This window comes from Silene latifolia, chromosome 9 (genome assembly GCF_048544455.1).
Source record: "Silene latifolia isolate original U9 population chromosome 9, ASM4854445v1, whole genome shotgun sequence".
In the NCBI taxonomy this organism is placed as follows: Eukaryota; Viridiplantae; Streptophyta; class Magnoliopsida; order Caryophyllales; family Caryophyllaceae; genus Silene; species Silene latifolia.
The window spans coordinates 144870111-144888321 of NC_133534.1; the positions used below are offsets into that span (position 1 = coordinate 144870111).

At 35.1% G+C, this 18211-nt stretch overlaps 1 long non-coding RNA gene across 14 annotated transcripts; it reads left to right on the forward strand.

Moving 5' to 3' along the window:
- Positions 1-1966: 1966 nt before the first annotated feature.
- LOC141600129 (uncharacterized) lies at positions 1967-18162 on the forward strand. 14 transcript variants are annotated; one of them, XR_012524192.1, is made up of 7 exons: positions 1979-4356; positions 4457-4551; positions 4992-5150; positions 6032-6171; positions 7922-8021; positions 16732-16768; positions 17783-18162. It is a non-coding gene; the product is annotated as an uncharacterized LOC141600129 (long non-coding RNA). The 14 variants fall into 14 exon arrangements; XR_012524187.1 differs by having other exon boundaries at positions 1967-2314; positions 3089-4551; positions 4992-6171; positions 7477-8021; XR_012524185.1 differs by adding an exon at positions 7477-7826 and having other exon boundaries at positions 1975-4551; positions 4992-6171.
- The last annotated feature ends 49 nt before the right edge of the window (positions 18163-18211 follow it).

Below are 18211 nucleotides of genomic sequence, written 5' to 3' on the forward strand. Positions count from 1 at the left end.
ACACTTCCAATTTAGTCAGATTTACAGTTTTAGTGTTCACATTTACACTTACTCTATCCTCACATTTACACTTTGAATATCTTCACATTTACACTTCCAATTGGGTCAGATTTACACTTTATTTATTCACATTTACACTTCTCCTATATTCACATTTACACTTTCTATTTGTTCACATTTACACTTTTTTTTGGTTCACATTTACACTTGGGCTGTCCTCACATTCACAGTCCCAATTACATCACATTTACAATCCCCAAAAACAGGCTCGATTGAAATCCTAACAAATACATTCACACTACCCATCAGTTCAGATTTACACTATCAATTTAATTAGCAATTCAAAGACTATAATATTTACACTACCCACTTAGAATTAAATTCAAACATGCTAATGAATCAAAATGTTTATGGATAATCAAATATAATAAAAATCACATAAATTTAAACACGCAATAAAATCATAAACTCATAAATAACAAAATACAAAAATGAAATAACCCCAATATAACAATTACGACTCAAGGATAATTTGCAAATTTAAAAAATTACAACAAAGAAAAGAATAAAGGATGATCAATGAATTACCTTCAAAGTGAGGTAAAGAAACAAAGATAGGAACTACGAGCGTTTGAATGCGATAAAATATAGAGAAGAAAATGGATTTTTTGTATTTGGTAAGGAAGAGGATATGTAGAAAAGAAAATGGAAGAAATGTGAGATGAAAGCCCGGAATTAGGAAGGACGGTTTTTTGAAATTATTAGAGGAGTTGTATGAGATAGTGGAGGGAAGTTGAATAACGTGCAAGTGACTGATGAAGGAACATACATGCAGAATGTGAACAGTAAGTCTATCACCCTAAGGAGAGAGGTAAATAGTCTACATATTATTATAATGTTATAAGTTGCTTTTTGGTGTAATCTTAGCCATTCATCCTCACAATCTAAGGGCTCTAAATGGGACTTATGGACTTAATGACTTAAGGTGGACTCACTTGATCCTTCTTCTATATATATATATATATATATAGTCAAGCAAGTCTATAGGGCAATCATACCTAATTGAGATCAAGCAAACACAATGTAAGGATACACGACCACGAAGTAACTTGTATGCAAGTATTAGTGCAAATCACACCTAATTGAGATATATGAAAACAAAAAAAATCATATCATACTTAGGCATGGTCTGTATCAGTTGTAGTGAAATAACAAATAATGAAAGAGGTCACGTATAAGCTTATGATTTCTATGAAATTGTCATATATAGAAATGAGCTAAGCTTGTGTAAAACATGATTACTATTAGAAATTGAATTTAATAACTTTAACATCTACTTATATTCGGATAGTTATTTACTAAATTTGCTTTAAATTTTAAGAAATCTACTTTTATTAGGAGAATTTTTTTATTAGGAAAATTTTACTAAAAAAGTTGGACTCTCTAATATCGCTCGAAAAGTTCCTGCTTTATATATAGTCTTATATTTCAATATAAGACGCTTATGCCTAAAAGTTATTTTTTTTATTGTAATTATATCTTGGCCATTCCTCAAAAACTTGTTTGTAAATACAACTCTTATCTTTTTGTTACATTGCCTACAACAAATGGTACCGTATATTGTTTTTTATTGTTTAATTGTATAAAATATTAAATTTATGGCTCGAAAGCCTTTTGTAAGAGTTGGACTCTCTATAATCGCTCGAAAAAAGCTTCCTTTATTAGAGTAAAAAAGATAGTTGACGTCTAAGATTTACTAAGAGGGTACCCACAACAGAGTATTTTTTTAGAGGTAATGATACGTTCATAGAAAACTTATGTGTCAAAAAGAGTGGACTTCTTATTAAATTTCAAAAGCGTCTTTTGTATTTTTCTATATCCATACTCTTTAAAAAACCCAAACATGGGTTACTATTCCTTTAACAGTGTTGCACACTTTAGTCACGTGTCCATTCCTCCTTGCCTAATATAATATGTGTTCCACTCAAGTCTCGCCCTCTCATTTCTCCATTTCCTTTCCAACGCTCAACCTACTTTACCAATTACTAATATTCATGTCCTCCTTCCTTCCAAACTTCCAAACCATAGACACTATCTTAGTTCCTCCTTCTTCCCCCTTATTTCTCCTTTACCCCTTTTTCACTTCTAATCTAATTTATTCTCTAGATTCACCTTTCTTCATTGCAAAACACAAATTTGGGGCCCAAATATCCAACGATGCGATTATTTTGGACCCAAATACCTAACGACGAACAATTCATGGAGTCCGGCCTTCATTATTGGCTGATTATTTTGCACTGTTTTAGACTAATTAGTAAGCGTTCTCACATTATTTAACTGGATTTATATGGTGTTTTCAGTTGATAAGATAATTTGTTTGATTTTCATCATTCCTTCAATTTTTACCTGGGTATTGATTGATTTATGTGTTTTAATTGCTGGATTTTATTATTCAGATTGTAATAAGGTGCTGGTAGCAGTTTGATCAATCTTCCTGTTTTATAATAGAAAAATGTTGCATGTATTTGCTGATGTTGGATATGAATTGATGTACATGTACTTTATTTGATACTAAATTGAATTGTTTTGTGTGTACCTTACTACCTTGTATATACGGCTACTTCATAATTATTTATGTTTTCAATTTTGGTTCTCCCACATTAATTGTTTACCACTGTTTGTAAATTAGGAAAATCTGTCTTAAGAATTACTCTGTTATCACTCTCGATTTTTTACAACTGGCCTGATCTTTGATCTTATAATCGGCGGTCTTGACTTGATATCAGTCGCCGTGCCATACATATGTACATTTACAACATTGTAAATGTAATTAGGAAGATCTGTCTTAAGAATTAGTCTGTTACTTTGTATCATCGTAAATCAGATTTAGTATAATTATTTGGGTTTTAAATGGATGATGTGTTAAGTGCTGCTTTTCAAATAACTATTTTCTATTGCGTAAGTGGTAATCTGGTATCATGCTGCATGTTTCTATGCTTGATTCATAATCTCGTCTCTACTTCCCTACGTCTCAGCTGGCCATTAGGAAGTTTTACATTGTATCTTCTTTGTGTGTATTTTCTCATAGGTTGTCCAGGTTATGATAGCTTTAATGACCTTGCAGCTGGCATCCAGCTATGACTTCAAGTATGGGAGAGCAAAGGTATTCAGGAATTCTGTTTTTTTGGTTTTGAAATTATAACATGCTCTATGAGGCCTTAAATATACTCGCTCCGTTTATTAGGAATTGCCCCATTTGATTAAAATACTCCTCATAAATCTTAAAAATTGGGCCAATTCCAAAGAAACGGAGACAGTATAATTCAAGTTATGAATGTCTTGGATTGAATGGTGTGAGGTGCTGCGTTTTATGCATGTGATTTGATCGTCATGATGATTGACAACAGTTCTCATTTGTGATTTTTTTTTTCTTGTTTAATAAGTTGAGTTTTCCTTTCCTTACTTCAAATTCTTGTTTTGATATGAGTTTTGTGGTTGGGTGAGCTGGATGGTATAATTTATTGATTATTTAGTGTAGATGAATGGCTTTCTTTTCCGATCATTTCAAGGTACCGTAGTTATTTGTCCATTTTACTTGTATTGTGCTTTTCTGATCAAGATTTCACGAATTTTGGTGTTATGATATTGGAAATACGGGTATAAACTTGGCAGCATTGTTTGTTTCCCCAGTATTCTATTCTTATGGTCATTTGGCTTTCCGACTACGCTCTTTTGTAAAAACTTTGGTTGTTTTGCCTTTGTAGTACGAGCCTTCGGTAATCTTTATGTAAGTTAATAAATGAGTTTTAGTAGGGTTTGTGTTGCTTTTGTTTAATTAGGGTTTAATCAATGTGGTTAATGATTTAAGGTTTCAATGGATCGTTAGAAGCTAATAAAATCGAACAGAGCAGGTGATAAACAACATAGTATTTCGTTACTAGGGTGAACCAACCAGTGGTAAAGGAGTGAAATGATAATGAAGAAAGGTGTTACAACTGTTACTCTTCTCAAAACCGGTACCACCATTTCTAGCCTTGTTGATCACACACCTTTTTTTTCTAACCTTTCTGTAAATTTAAGTGTAGTTTAATTAGCCCAGTTATTTTCTCTTTCAACTCTTAAATCTTTAATTCCATAACTCTACTCGATAAGTGCTGTTATTAGTTTGTTTACTTTTGCCTTTTGCTATAATTTGTTCTTCTCACAGAAATATGAAAAAATGGTTTATCTTTCAAATTTTTACCATTTGTGCCTTTTTATGCCCTAATGCTCAACATTTAGAGCAAATTCCTCAATATGTGTACAGAAGTCTGAAAACATGGTCTTCTCATTTGTCGATTTACAGGTTGTAAAAAGGTCAACATACTCTCTCTCTCTCTCTCTCTCCCTCTCTTTCTCTCCCTCTCTCTCTCTCTCTGGAATTTTAATAAAGGTTTTGTGGTCTTTTGTTGGATAGGTTAATGGGAGTTTGTCGTTGCAAAGGTCTAGAGCAATTGTTAATTAGAGGGTAGTTTCGATGGTGTTACTTAATAATGCGAGTCGCTTATTGAGGTTAATCTTCTATTTACTTGTATTTTATGTATGATTTTTAGTATAAATTTGCTTCTCTTGGTGATAAATTTACTTATATTTTAGTTTTAAACATGCTTTGAATCCAGGTTACGAAAGTGTGTCCTTAGTTGATTCAAGAAAGTTGATTATTGTGAGAGTTGATATCTATTTCCGCAATTTACAATATGTATTTTTAGTTCTAAACATGCTTTTAATTCTTAGAGTTGCTTCTCCTATACTTCTAACCGCGTCTGAGCAACGTAGACGCTCATGCTCTTTTTACACCCTTTTCCTTGCATCTCCTACTATTATGGTGTCCTGCAACTACTCCTACCCACCTATTTCCCATCGCCCCTACCTTTTTTTTGCTTTCTATTTTCTCTCCATTTAGACCCTCCTAACAAACCTTAACAAGGCTCCCGTTTTATGTTGTTATCCAGAATTTGATAAAAATTTTAAGATACTATTTGAAGGGCAATCAAGTTTTACAAATTTTGAGGAAATTATCGAGAAAACTTTGGGGTATTACGGTGGGAGCATGGGAAAATGAAATGAGAGGTGATTTGAAGCAAAGACCAGTGCACGTTATAGCCACAAGGGTAATTGTTACTGATTTGTGACATCTCTTATGGCTTCATTTATTCTTTTTAGATGTTTGAGTGGCGGGTGATTATTTTTTTGGCTGAAAAAATTTCAGAAATTGACATGTAACGACTTACAATGGTTTTTGAATATGGGGATGTCATTAGATACTACAAGCAATTAGTAGACTATACAACCAGTTGGCATTATAGATTTGGAGCTTTATAATAAAAGATTTGAGCTCATACTTATATTTTATGAGCGTTATTGAAAAGAATCTGAGCGCTGTTATATAAATTTTAAACTCAAAATATTATAATTAAACTCAAAAGTTATAAAAATAAGCTCAATTAGATTTTAATTTTGGCACCTAAAAAATTATAATGTACCTCAAAAATTTTAAAAGCTTGAAAAGATTGCATATAAGCTCGATTAGATTTGTATTGGATATATCATGCTCATATACATCTGGATGTATAGTCTTATTTGTGTACTACAAGTGATATTCTTGAGCTACTTTAATTGAATTTAACTTCATGAAGAAAAAAGGGTCTCATGAAAGATGGACGTTGTGGTGTTGGGAAAATTGATTCCTTCCGTGACTTTAAATTGTTTCGTGCTTACTTTTTAAATTTGCCTTGTTGGAAGTAAATTTTATTTTGCCTGTTAGCTACTAATTTTGCCCTGTTACATTGCTTAAATGGCTAATGGTTTAAATTAAAATTTTGCTGAGTCGAGCTGTTTAAAGAGAAGTTTGGCGAAAGTAACAGTGAAACATTGCGAGAGACTTTAGGGTCTTAGGGCACGTTTTCCACTAAAGAATTCGTTAAACATAGTTAATTTGATATGCGAGAAGTTTCATATTCATTCATTCGACCATTTATTCATTTTGTTCAAGGGCTCCGACAACAGGTGGTGAAAGAGAGCTAGGCCGGTGGTGGCCAGCAAATAATGGTGGTGTTCAAGGTATCGCACTACAAAGAAGGCGGAAGGGGAATGTGACGGTTGAAGGAGATGCTAGGGGTGTGAGATGATAAGGTAAGTTAGTAAACTGTGAAGCAACTTGTAGGATATTGAATCCTTTTGATCTTAGTTATGCTTGCTCTATTCGTAATTTTTTTGTGATAATCAGAAATGACGCTTAAGATAATCCATAGAGTGTCTTAAGACATTATTGAATAGGTTTATTGGTTTGCATAATGTCTACAAATGCACAGCTTTTGTGGTCATGCAAACACAAATCCAAGCCTTCTCCTAGGTAAGCATGATTAGTTTTTTAAAATCGTTAGACTAAGTTGGGTCCTGTCATTTTTACTAATAGCCAATATGTTTACTGAGGGCGAGGTGGAACTTCACAGAACGACTTTGAAAATTTCCAAAGAGAAACTGTTGTATGTATTTATCCCCTTTACTGACTCTCGCTCAAGGTGGTCTACCTTACCGCGCCTAATTAGAGGAAAAGAAGCACAAATTTTAATTAGCAAACCTAAACAACAGATGAGGTACATACTCATTTCCATGGTACAGTATGATTAACACTAACACTGCAACATTTGATGATTGAAGGTCTATTCAAATGTTTGCTTTTTGGGATATTCTACCATGTACCCACGAGTTTTTCGGTTTTCTATGGTGTACCCCTATATTTTTGAAATTCTATGGTGTACCCCTGAATTCTATACATTAGTCTACAACATGACCTTATTTATTGTCTTTGATATGTTATTTTCTTAATTGATCTATTAAATCATTTATTACCATTCCAATTATTCGATAACCTACTCATTTACTTATTAACTCGCCAAATTACCCATTAACCCACCAAATATTATATGAATCTAACTAAAAATTCATAAAATCTTGATTATCATTTCATGAATCATAACTAAGGTTTTTAATAGTAATTTATGCTTATGGAAAGTGATTTGTGATACTTTTCACTTAGGATGCTGTTAGAACACTAACGAGTTAGAATAAAGGTCAAAAAACGGTTCTTTGATAGTGATAAAGTTAATGGAGAGTTAAAGGAGGTCATGATAGAAAAATAAGTAAGAAGTTTAGGGGTACAATGTAGAATATAAAAATTGTAAGGGTACAACATAGAAAACCGAAAAACTCAAGGGTACACCGTAGAATATCCCTTGCCTTTTTCTATCATGGTTGCCTATACAGCTCTGAGACACATACTCATATCTTAATTAAAGTATTAAGCCTACGTATCAGTTATCATCATACCCTAAGTTGATAGAATGGTGATTCAATGTGGAAATTAGTCAAAAATCATGATAAGCATACATTTCCTTGGATAGTTCTTTGGCCATAATTTATTTATTTTTTTTGCAGGAAAAGGTTGTTTTATACATGTAAAAATCAGAGAAATTAGAAAAATATAAACCTAAAGTGGCTGCGCTTCTTTCTCTTGTGAAGTAATGGTCCTTCGATGCAGTTCTCGACGCAATTTTCATGTTGGGTCATTCGGAAACCACTTCTTTGTGTTGCTAACACAAGGGTAAGGCTGCGTACATCCGACCCCCTTACCCCGCATTTGCGGGAGCCATTGAGGCACCAGAGTAATGTTATTGTTGTATAAATAGACTGTTGTTGAAGAATTAAGAGAACATGTATGGTCATAAGTCCCACAACACCACTCTTCCTTTTGTTCATGGACGGATTTTGAATGTTGTGAGACAATGGTTAGTAAGTGAATCCATTTTTCGACAAAGGTTTATTGGCCATCATTGTTCTAATTTTAGGCTGGTTTTAGTGGTGCTTACTATTTTTCTTTTAGGTTGGTAATTTCAAAGTTATGAAGGGCAAAGGGAAAGCAGGACGAGGAGCAGGCGGAAACGGAGGGGAAGTGGGGAAGTGAGGAGGAGAAGGCAGATCATGTATGGAAAACACTCTCACAAGTATCTCTTTCTTGTATATATTTATGGGTCATATTGACTTTTTCTTACTCGGAAACGCACATGGATTAGGACATAATTACGTTGAATGGTTACTACTGTACAATGTTAATGACGTTCCTTATGATTTAACATTTCTGAAGGAGTGAAGGTTTTTGTGGGTTTACCGCTTATATGGCTACTTCTCATTTATGCTTAGTTGGCTTGATTTGTGAGCCTACCTTGCTAGGATAGAGTTTTAAGCATGCTTTTATTAGCTATAATGACAGGGCCTGGTTGCCTTGCTTTACTCTTTTTTCCACACTATTTTTTGCTCGTCTCGTCTACTGAATTTTGTACTTCCTTTTTCTGATTGTGCATCTTTGTGTTGCAATATTTTTTTGATATTTGTCTAATTCTTGTATAATCACGAAATTACGAAATATATTTGTCTAATTCTTGTATAATCACGAAATCAGAAGATATTTCTGTAATGGAAGGGGTGCTAATTTCATCATTGTTGAAATTTTTGTATACAGACATCCAAGTAAACAATGTAGCTTCCACAATCGTGATGACTAGGCAGAAGTGCTAACTCATTGAATATGATTAATATAGTTGTAGTCACCACTAATGATTACTACATTATAAATAAAACCACAGCAAATATTGCTTATGTGGTTTAGAAATAACCACTAAGATAGCTAACATATAGCAATTTCAGGAAAATACGCTATGAAACACTCCTTAAACGTACCAGTCAGCATTAAAGAGGGGAAATGAATAGGTCACAAATTGGAATCTGAGAGTGGCATGTGACTACTACATTTATGCTAATACCATATATCTAGATTATTGCACTTATCAACTTTGTGTATTTAACTAGACTAGTTGTTTCTCCGCGCGCGGTGCGCGCGGAGATCCAAGACGCGTTTTGTTCTGTTGTCGGAGCTATCATGTTTACGTCTAATGTTAACTGCGACTTCCTTAAGGTACTGTATTGTTGAGAATAAGTAATTTTCAATTTATATAGCATTAAGCCATTAAGTTGCTTCTATAAGTTCCTTTATTTTAAGGCAAGAAAATGTCAAGAGCCACGTAGTTTTGTCATGAAACTTGCGTCTGCGAGACTCCTACATTTTTCAATAGCATGCACACTTATAATCTACATTATCCTTTATAATCGCTATGTAACCACAATTTATCGACCACAGCGAGCAATAAATGGGTATATAATGATTAACTCATACTTGATCCTTGCAAAAGGAACACTTTAAAATGCCACTCGTATCACAAACTTATTTTCTCTACGAAGAATAAATGATGAATCTTATATAACATTATACTCTAGAATTCAAGGGAACCAAATAAAGTTTATGTATGATACAAAAATTTAATTAATTTACACGATAAGGCCGTTTTGGCTGTCGACCTTTCTTACTCTAATATATTTATCTTCAAAGACATACACATCATTCTTCTTCAAGAATGTTAGCTCCTCTTTTTCATAATAATCTTCAAATATCAAGTGATGGTACCTGAAGAACTATATTGATCAATGTTACTCGGTAGTCGGTACCATAGCCATTAGAAAACATAGCTGTAACAAAATGCATAATGCGCAAATGAGGTCCCAAACTCGCAAAATTATATGAGACGGTCCTACCTCGCAATTCTTACCAATATTTTCTGATACAAGACTGGCTCATTATTCCCTAAATCGCGGAAACGATTATCATCCCGACAACTCCTAGATATCTGCATATTTCAAACTCAGACTGTACCATGCTATAGCTATTACATAACAAAATTATACTGCCGAGCATTTACCTTCAGAAGATTCACAAGACTCTCAAACAGACAGCCTTGCACATGTCAGATAGTAGATACATGACAATTTTACCTATTCAAGATATTTCAAGAAATAAGAGATAAGCAAGCAACAAATTAAGGACTAACTACGCTAAACGTAGAAATGTTTCGCTGCATCAAAATTTCGAAGCTTTTCTTATATACGGCGGAAAAAAGAAGGGAAATGTCAAGACGATAAATTAAAGAGCAAAGCACATACAAAGTGGCCTCGACTTCATGTTTACAGATCCAGCCTCCACAATCTGGATGATTGAATGGGAAAGGACCGAGTATAAATTTTAATGGCCTATGAGAGGTCGGTCAATCCACCAGTATCCATTCGAGTGCCTGTGCAACCACCTGCTTTATAAGGGTCCAAATATCTACATAGAGGAAATGGGTCACTGACTCACTGCCCATTTACCTGCATCGGCACAAACCCTAGCAATTGACCAGGTAACAAGAGCTTATGCTCATCCCTGGTAGACTGAAAGAGCATAAACAATTGGTTAGCAAAACCACCAAACAAGAGTATGTACTCTTTGGTTAAAGTGTCCTAGTACTATGCTGACCAAGAGTAGAAAAACACTCGTACTTACGAAACATCAAATTTATTTTCTACTCATATTAAAATGACGATGAGCATATTTATGGCAAGAATTACTCAACTTGAATGTCTTGCATCTAAAAGCTTAGGCTTAGAGTTAATAGGTTATTTTCGCTTATTTGACCACCCTAAAAATCGATGTGTGACTGTGTGAGCAAGAATAAGAAAACTGCAAATTTAACATTTAAGCTCAGTTATTTTACCTCAACTTCCATGATTCAGATAATATTCTTGCCATGAACGTTGCTTAAAGCTAAGCCTCTCTGGGTCCAGCCACCATCAGGTTTTTCCTCTTCAAAACACCGCCTTGAATAAAATATAATCTTGATTGCTCATTTGTTAGAAGGTGCCCAGCAACGTATTACTCAACTACTCCCTATGATCGGGTCAAGCTAAAAATCCATGCTCACTTGCATTAATTAGAGAACAAAGACAATTATTTTATACTGAAAATATCCCCTGATATTGACACGCCTATAACTGCAATTACCGTATAGGGACATATACCACAAACCCCAAGAGTAAGGCCTTTTAAAACGCAATATAGCCAAGAAGCATGAAAGGGTGATCTGTCTCCGAAGAACGTTATATTTGAAAGGGTGATAAAGTAAAAGTTTCATTGGTAGAGATTGCAGTGGATAGTTGAGGTGCAACGGATATAAATCCTTTAAATTTCAAAAAAACAACAATTAACAATTATCCATAGACTTGCTACCACAATCTTTGGACCAAACAAGCGGTGTAAAACATGAGGTTGAATAAATGAATGTGAAAGGAAGAAGAAGAGAAACTTCAATTAACAAACACGGAACAGACATTTAAATAACTAAACCATAGAGAATAAAGAATTAAGAGGATGAGTATGTAGCTTCAATTAGGTAATCACAAGAATGCAATTTTATGATAAAACAAACACAAAAAAGCGGCCGTAAATATGTAAATACCTCTTACATAAGTCGCCAACCTCAGCATCATCGTCAATTGCCTCATCGTTGATCAACTTCAATTATCCACTTCAATTAACTGCCCCTCTTTCTGAAACATTTGGACAAACACAATATCTATCATTAAATATTAGAAGTTCCATCGTAGTTTTTTTAAAAGAAAATTCAGCTTTAAAATCAATTAAACGCCAGTTATCTTTTGACGAGGGGGAAATGGGCCGTTGTTGATTCTATGTGATAGCTTTATACATATAACATTATTGATTTTAAAGCCTCGTCAAACTCCCCTTATTGATTGCGTCATGCTGTGTGATAGCTTTATACATATAACATTATTAACCACGAAGAACTAAGCAAGCAAAAATTCACCTCTAATAAATTTCGAATGCTCCACTTGATAACATTCCGTACAAGACCTCCATCAGTTCGATCACAATATTCAAATTTCTGAAAGATCTGACCCGCCTAGCATCACACCAACAGACAACTACAATTTAAAAAGTAAAATCAAGACTGTAAGACACAAATCTCAATCTATGCAAAAGTCTGTATATGAAACAATACCAAATTAGAAGACTTAAAGAGTGTATAAGACGCAAACAATACAACAACAGCTATTAATGCTATTGTTATTTCGGGAATTTGAAAAGTACCTGAAAGATGGGAAGCCTAGAGGCCGACTCAAAAAGAACAACAACGTCAGGGGCAGAAGTATATTGAAGACGCCAAGTTCCATCAAGTTTGTCTAGGTTAACTGGCTCACCAGCATCATATTTCTCTACACTAACCTGGACTCATATCAAACTTCATCAAGCATATATCATAATACCATTTTCTTTAGTTTGAACATAAGTTAACCAGGCTCAACTGCAAGAGATAAATAAGTCATTGAGGGTGGTGCACTGGTATTTATGACGTGGATTCGGAAAATAGAAAAAAAAAGTTTCTGACACATCTAATTTGTGAAAAAGTTTATGTTTCTTGTGGGCGTAATACTCAGATTTGAAAGTGAAATGTTGAAGAAATATAGATGTACGTAAAGCACCAAAAGATAGAATAATTGACCAGACAGCAGCAAAAAAAGAAAGGAAAACCATACCATGGCTTCCTCAATGGAAGAGCGTTGATCAGCCATTGTTTTAAGTCCCCGCTCGGTTTCCTGGTCTGCTCTCGACAAATCATGCTTCTTGTTCTCAAGCTCAAAATCGGTTGCCTGACCATCAAACCCACAACATTAAATTATGTACAAGATTCAAGGCTACAGAGTGTGGATATGTAAACACCAATTAGATTAATGAAAGAAAAGGGCCTATTAGTTATGCACTAACTGGAGCAGCATAAGTTGCATTAGCTGAGCATCGCCAGAACGTTCTGTTAGGGATTTTTTTGCAGCACTTGTAATCGATACAAGAGCATTGGAGCAACAATTAACTTTGTTGTTAGCAGAAACATATGTTAAAGGTGCCACAACAAATGCCATGCATGTACGACAAAGAAGAAATTCACATTATCATAAATTTCCTGTATATCAGTACAGTTTTAAATTCTGGCTAGTCTAACAACCACAAAAATAAACAGTCGGTAAATTTAACACAAACTCTGCACAAAAAACTTATATCTGTAATGATTCTACAGTGGCGGAACAATAGAGCTAGCAAGGGCAGCCGTCCCTGAGCAATGAAAAAACTGAAACTATTAGTTAAATTTCCGTAAGTCTGCTATAAGACCATTAAAGTGGGAGACTAAACAAGTGAATTATTAACTAACACATAAATCTACAACCCTCCTAGTGTCAATCAATAAGGGCTAGAGGGTTAAGTGAATTAAGATGGATAAATCCTTGACTATTGAATAAAATCGATCCAAAATGATCTCAATAAAAGCAATTCAATATGATCTGGAGAAAAAAAAAGGCAAGAACTGCAAATTAAGATAAGAATGAATAACTAAAATGGTGGCCATATATGATTTAGATACACAGATTTAAACGAATAATGTACATTCGGTAGCAATAAGAAAGCACCAGCGGATACATTTTCCAAGGAGGAACCTTTCAATCAGCCTTTCATTTTAGGAAACCGTCAAACTGGATATTGACGCCTTCGCTTACATCACCACATCCCACTCCACACACCCTAGCCCACTCTAGCACACCAACCCCCATCTTGTGGCCACTCCACACATGTTTTATTTAGGCCTGCATTGGTACATTACACTACTTAAGAGTAATGAAACAGATTCCTAGCTCAACAAACACACATAACAAGTACATGTAAACAAAACTCAATCCACTCTCGATGTCTCCCCCTCCCTCAATCCCTCCCCCACTCTCGATGTCTCCCTAAGACCATTTATCCCTCTCAATCTGGGAAAAAAAAAACAATAACAAATATGCGCTACCCTTGTATCCAAACGTACCTTGTGAGACGAAAAAAAAAGCAACAAATATGCGCCACCCCAGCAAATAAGAGCTTCTGACACTCAGGAATAGGACAAACGACAAACTCTTGAACCGAGTACCCTGACATAATCAAGTTGTTCCTTGGTTTCAAAAACTTTTCGGCTTTTCGCTACCGAAAGTAAAAGGTCGCGTTTCAAAAGAAAATGTCAACACACAAGAATTTTGATAATTTAAATCCTCAGTCGTAATAGTATCAGCACGAGGATTCAAGAAAAGATAACAGTAAAGTGGAGGTTGAATAATAACAGTATAACACCATAACTTTAAAATCCATTCTTTTGCTCTGCCACACACCCTCACCCTGCCCTCTCTATTGACATTTCACTTCCTCAAATACTACCTGATTCAGGCATTAATTACTTATTCAAATACTTAAAGAAGTAACAATTGACAGTTTATCTCGCCTACGAATAGAAAACAGCAACGCCTCACCTTAACACATTACATAGTGGGAATTAAATGAGGCATTAAGCCATAGTCGCGACAAAAGACATGATTAGCACCTACAACGCTCTCCAAACCCAATAACCACTGCCGCCATCCGACTTACTCACCTTCTTAGTGGTGTCCGTCTAATGAGCAAAACAAATCAATTCTTTGTGTAGCGGGTCATGGATCAGAATCACGATAAGCAAGATATAGCAAATAGGATTTTAAAAAATAGACTAAAAACAAAGTGTTTATTCCTGGTTTTAATAAAATAAATGGGTACCATTTTATACCTTTCGAGTGACCGGTACTTTGTAATAGAAAAAAAAAAGTATTGACAAACTTGTTGAGCTAATATACCTGATCGCCAATTTTCTACCTTTAGCAAATTTACCGACAGGGACACCCAAACTACACTTCTTCAAATCACAATTAAAACCTACAATTCGAAACATGTATTAACATTTAAAGTCGAAACATGGAAGCTGAAAGGCGGCAAAAAATCGAAGCTAAAAGCAACATATTTTTTTAAAAAAAAAGTATCAAAAGATGCAAGCAAAAAAAAAAAAAGAGCAAATGTAAACAAAGGGCTTTTACCTCATTTACTGAACATAGCATCAACCACACCTAACTGGGACCGAGTGTGAGAGGAGAGGCTCAGGATATGACGAATCATCCGAGCAAAAGAAGATGCAACATGACAGACGAATTATCTGAGCAGAACAAGATGCAACAGGGCACCTGAATGTTGAATAGTCCACACAAGGTTATAGACATCGACTAAACAGATAGAAGGCCACAATTACTGAAACAAAAAAGCAAAGTAATGGTTCAGGGGAAAGTGTGGCCAATATATAACTTGAATTAGAATCGTAATATTCGAAGTTAACGCAGCTATACATGGTGGTCTCCGAATAATTTAGGGTCGACATCATCCTTGTGTTTTCATAGTGGTCAGGTGCTTGTCAGGGGTATGATCTAAATTGCACAAGCATCTGACCAATGTCCCATGTTATTTCTGTGCCTACCTCCAATGATGAGGTGTTCTTGAGAGGACTGTGTCCTAAGCTTCCCAATGGCCATATAATACACATCTACCCAAATCAAAATAAGCTATGATAATAATCAAATAAGTAGAAAGAGGAAACATAAACCCATAAATCAAAATGCAAAACAAAACAAGATAAAGATAGTTAAATCCCAAGCCTTAAAAAGAATGTAACGGAGAAGGTTAGCCTGAATAAAACATAATCACCAATAGAAGATCAGCTTCGAACCAAAAGAAGATATCAGAAAATGCAATGAACCAGATCTGAAAAGCGGAATACAAACGCAAACACTTAATCTGAGATCAGCAAAAAGGAAAGCAAAACGAACATAGAATCAAGCACGCCCTATTTCTCCCTTGTTAAAAGAATACTGGCCCTTATGCTCTCACAAGGCCACACCAATTTCACCACAAGTTAATCAACAATCAAAGACGCACTCCAAATTGAATCACCACATATTAGATGAAGCTTACCACTTAAACAATGGACGCGTAAATAAATCAAATTTAAGCTATCAAACAATAACAAAGGAAGGTTCCTAAATAGAGAACACCGCGACCAAACACATCAAGATGATGAAACAATCACTAAACCGACAAAATCGTTACCTACAAAACCAACGGGAAAATTCACGAATCCAATCAAATCAAAGCTTAATATCTCATCAAACAAATTAACGCAATCAAGCAGGAGTGATAATGAAATTGATTAACCCAATCAAAACCCGCCAATCAAATCAGAAGCATAAAAGCACAATGGTGATAATGAAGGTAAAGCAAAACCCTAATTCCACCCAAAGTAGCATAATAGAGAGATATGGAATGCCAAAAAAGCTTGGCTGTTTCCGCCGCCATAATCAGAATCAGCCGCATCAACTTCTTACGGTCATCACCAAAGAATGGATGAGATGCAGTAGGACCATCTCCCCTATTTTGCTGTCTGAAGGATATGGTTGTTGGAGTCGATAAATGGAGTTTTGTTGTTTGATGAAGAAAAAAAAGGGTTACAGTAATTTAGAGAATGGGGATTTGATTTGATCAGGATAAGAGACTGATATTGAGGAATGAGATGAGGAAGAAGGAACGATGAAAAAATGAAGAAATTAAGAGAGAAGGAAGGAGTGATGAAGAAATTGAGCAGCAGCAGTAGCAGAAGAGGGAGAAGAAAAAATAGAGAGCAACAGTGCATGAACTGTGCCTCACGTGAGGAGCACAAAATCTACTGCTCTACTGTTCATAAGCAACGTTTTTTAGAAACTTTAGACATTTATAAGGGCTTTAGAAATGCTACTTACTATGAAAATTGTACTCACTAACCCTTCTTTATGAATATTGATTTCTGACAACCCCTTTATACAACAATTTCAATGCAGGCATGTTAGTGGACCATATACATGGCCGGTGCATGAGGTACGCTAATATCAGTTTATCTGGTACTAATTGGTTGTCTGTTATGGCTGGTTATCTTGTGTTGTGAATTTGCAAGAAGTTGTGGTGTGTATAAGAAATTTATATTAGGTGCATTTGTATAATCTGCATCATTGTTTGAAATGATGATTGTATGAGCATTCCGTTTTTGAACCTATGAAGGAAAGTGCTTTATAGCTAACCAAATTGTTTTTGCACATGTATAAAAAAAACAAATCAATAAATTCAAGAACAACAAGTCAATAAATCGATGACTTGAATATTTAACCAACAAAACAAATCAAATGGCTCAAAGCCAACTTAAATTAAAATGAGAAAGAAGAAAAGTTTACATTCTTGAAAAGTTATAAAGCTGAATCTTTTTTCTTTCTCATTTGAATCTAAGAAAAATAATTTGTTCTGAGTAGTCTTATTGCAAATGTCATGTTATAGGCTATGTTACTCAGATTTGTTTAGAAGTATCTGACACGGGTACGTGTCCAAGTGTCGGACTCGGCTATTTTTATAACAAATAGGCATATTTTGGTTCAAAATGAGGTGTCTAAGTGTCATACTCATGTCCGAGTGTCGGTCACAGGCACGCGAGAGAATTAGAAGAGTCGGAGTAACATAGGTTATTGGCGAAGGGTTACCTACCCTGGATTGGCTCACAAGACAGATAGTTCTAGGACTTAATGGACGCATGTAATTGTGGAGGACATCAAAACATTTACAAAATAATCCAGGATTGTCTGAATCTGAACTTACCCTAGAGCCCTATCATTATTTTTTTTATTAAAGCCAGAAAGCATCCAGATCCAATTGCTTCTTTAATATGCTGTGTAGAAAGAGCAAATTAATCGCCTCCCTTCGACATAATTTAGTGTTAAACTGTTGACGACTACCATAATGTTGATTTTATGACACAAGTATTGAGGCCCTTCCAACCTAGGTCTTCAAGTAACATGGGGAATTCCATCTCATAAAATTAATTTTGCACTTCTTTGAGATTTGCAGGTGGGCGGAGTTCACATTATATAATGGGTAAGTGTTCGGTAAAAGAAAAACCATGGACATACTTTTTCAAACATGTAGCAGAAACCGTTACCTATGTCCAGGTTCCCTATGCCCCTATGCACACAGACATCAAGCTCACGCAAATGTTGAATTCGATTACGCTAACGTCAAGGACGCCTTCCGCGCGCTTTACCCATGAGTTGGTTCGAAGGCCTACCATAGTAGCGTGAGACCAAGGCTTTCTAAGCATGTTATGTTATGTTTTCGTTAGTCAGCATTCAGTTTGGCTTTTCGTGTTGTCTGGCTTATCGCCAGTCGTGTAATTACTATTATGCCCTATCCACCAATTCTAAATATATTATGGACCATATTCCTTTCCATTTCTATATGTCCTATTTATTTGCAATTAGCTTTTCGCCAAATTGGGGC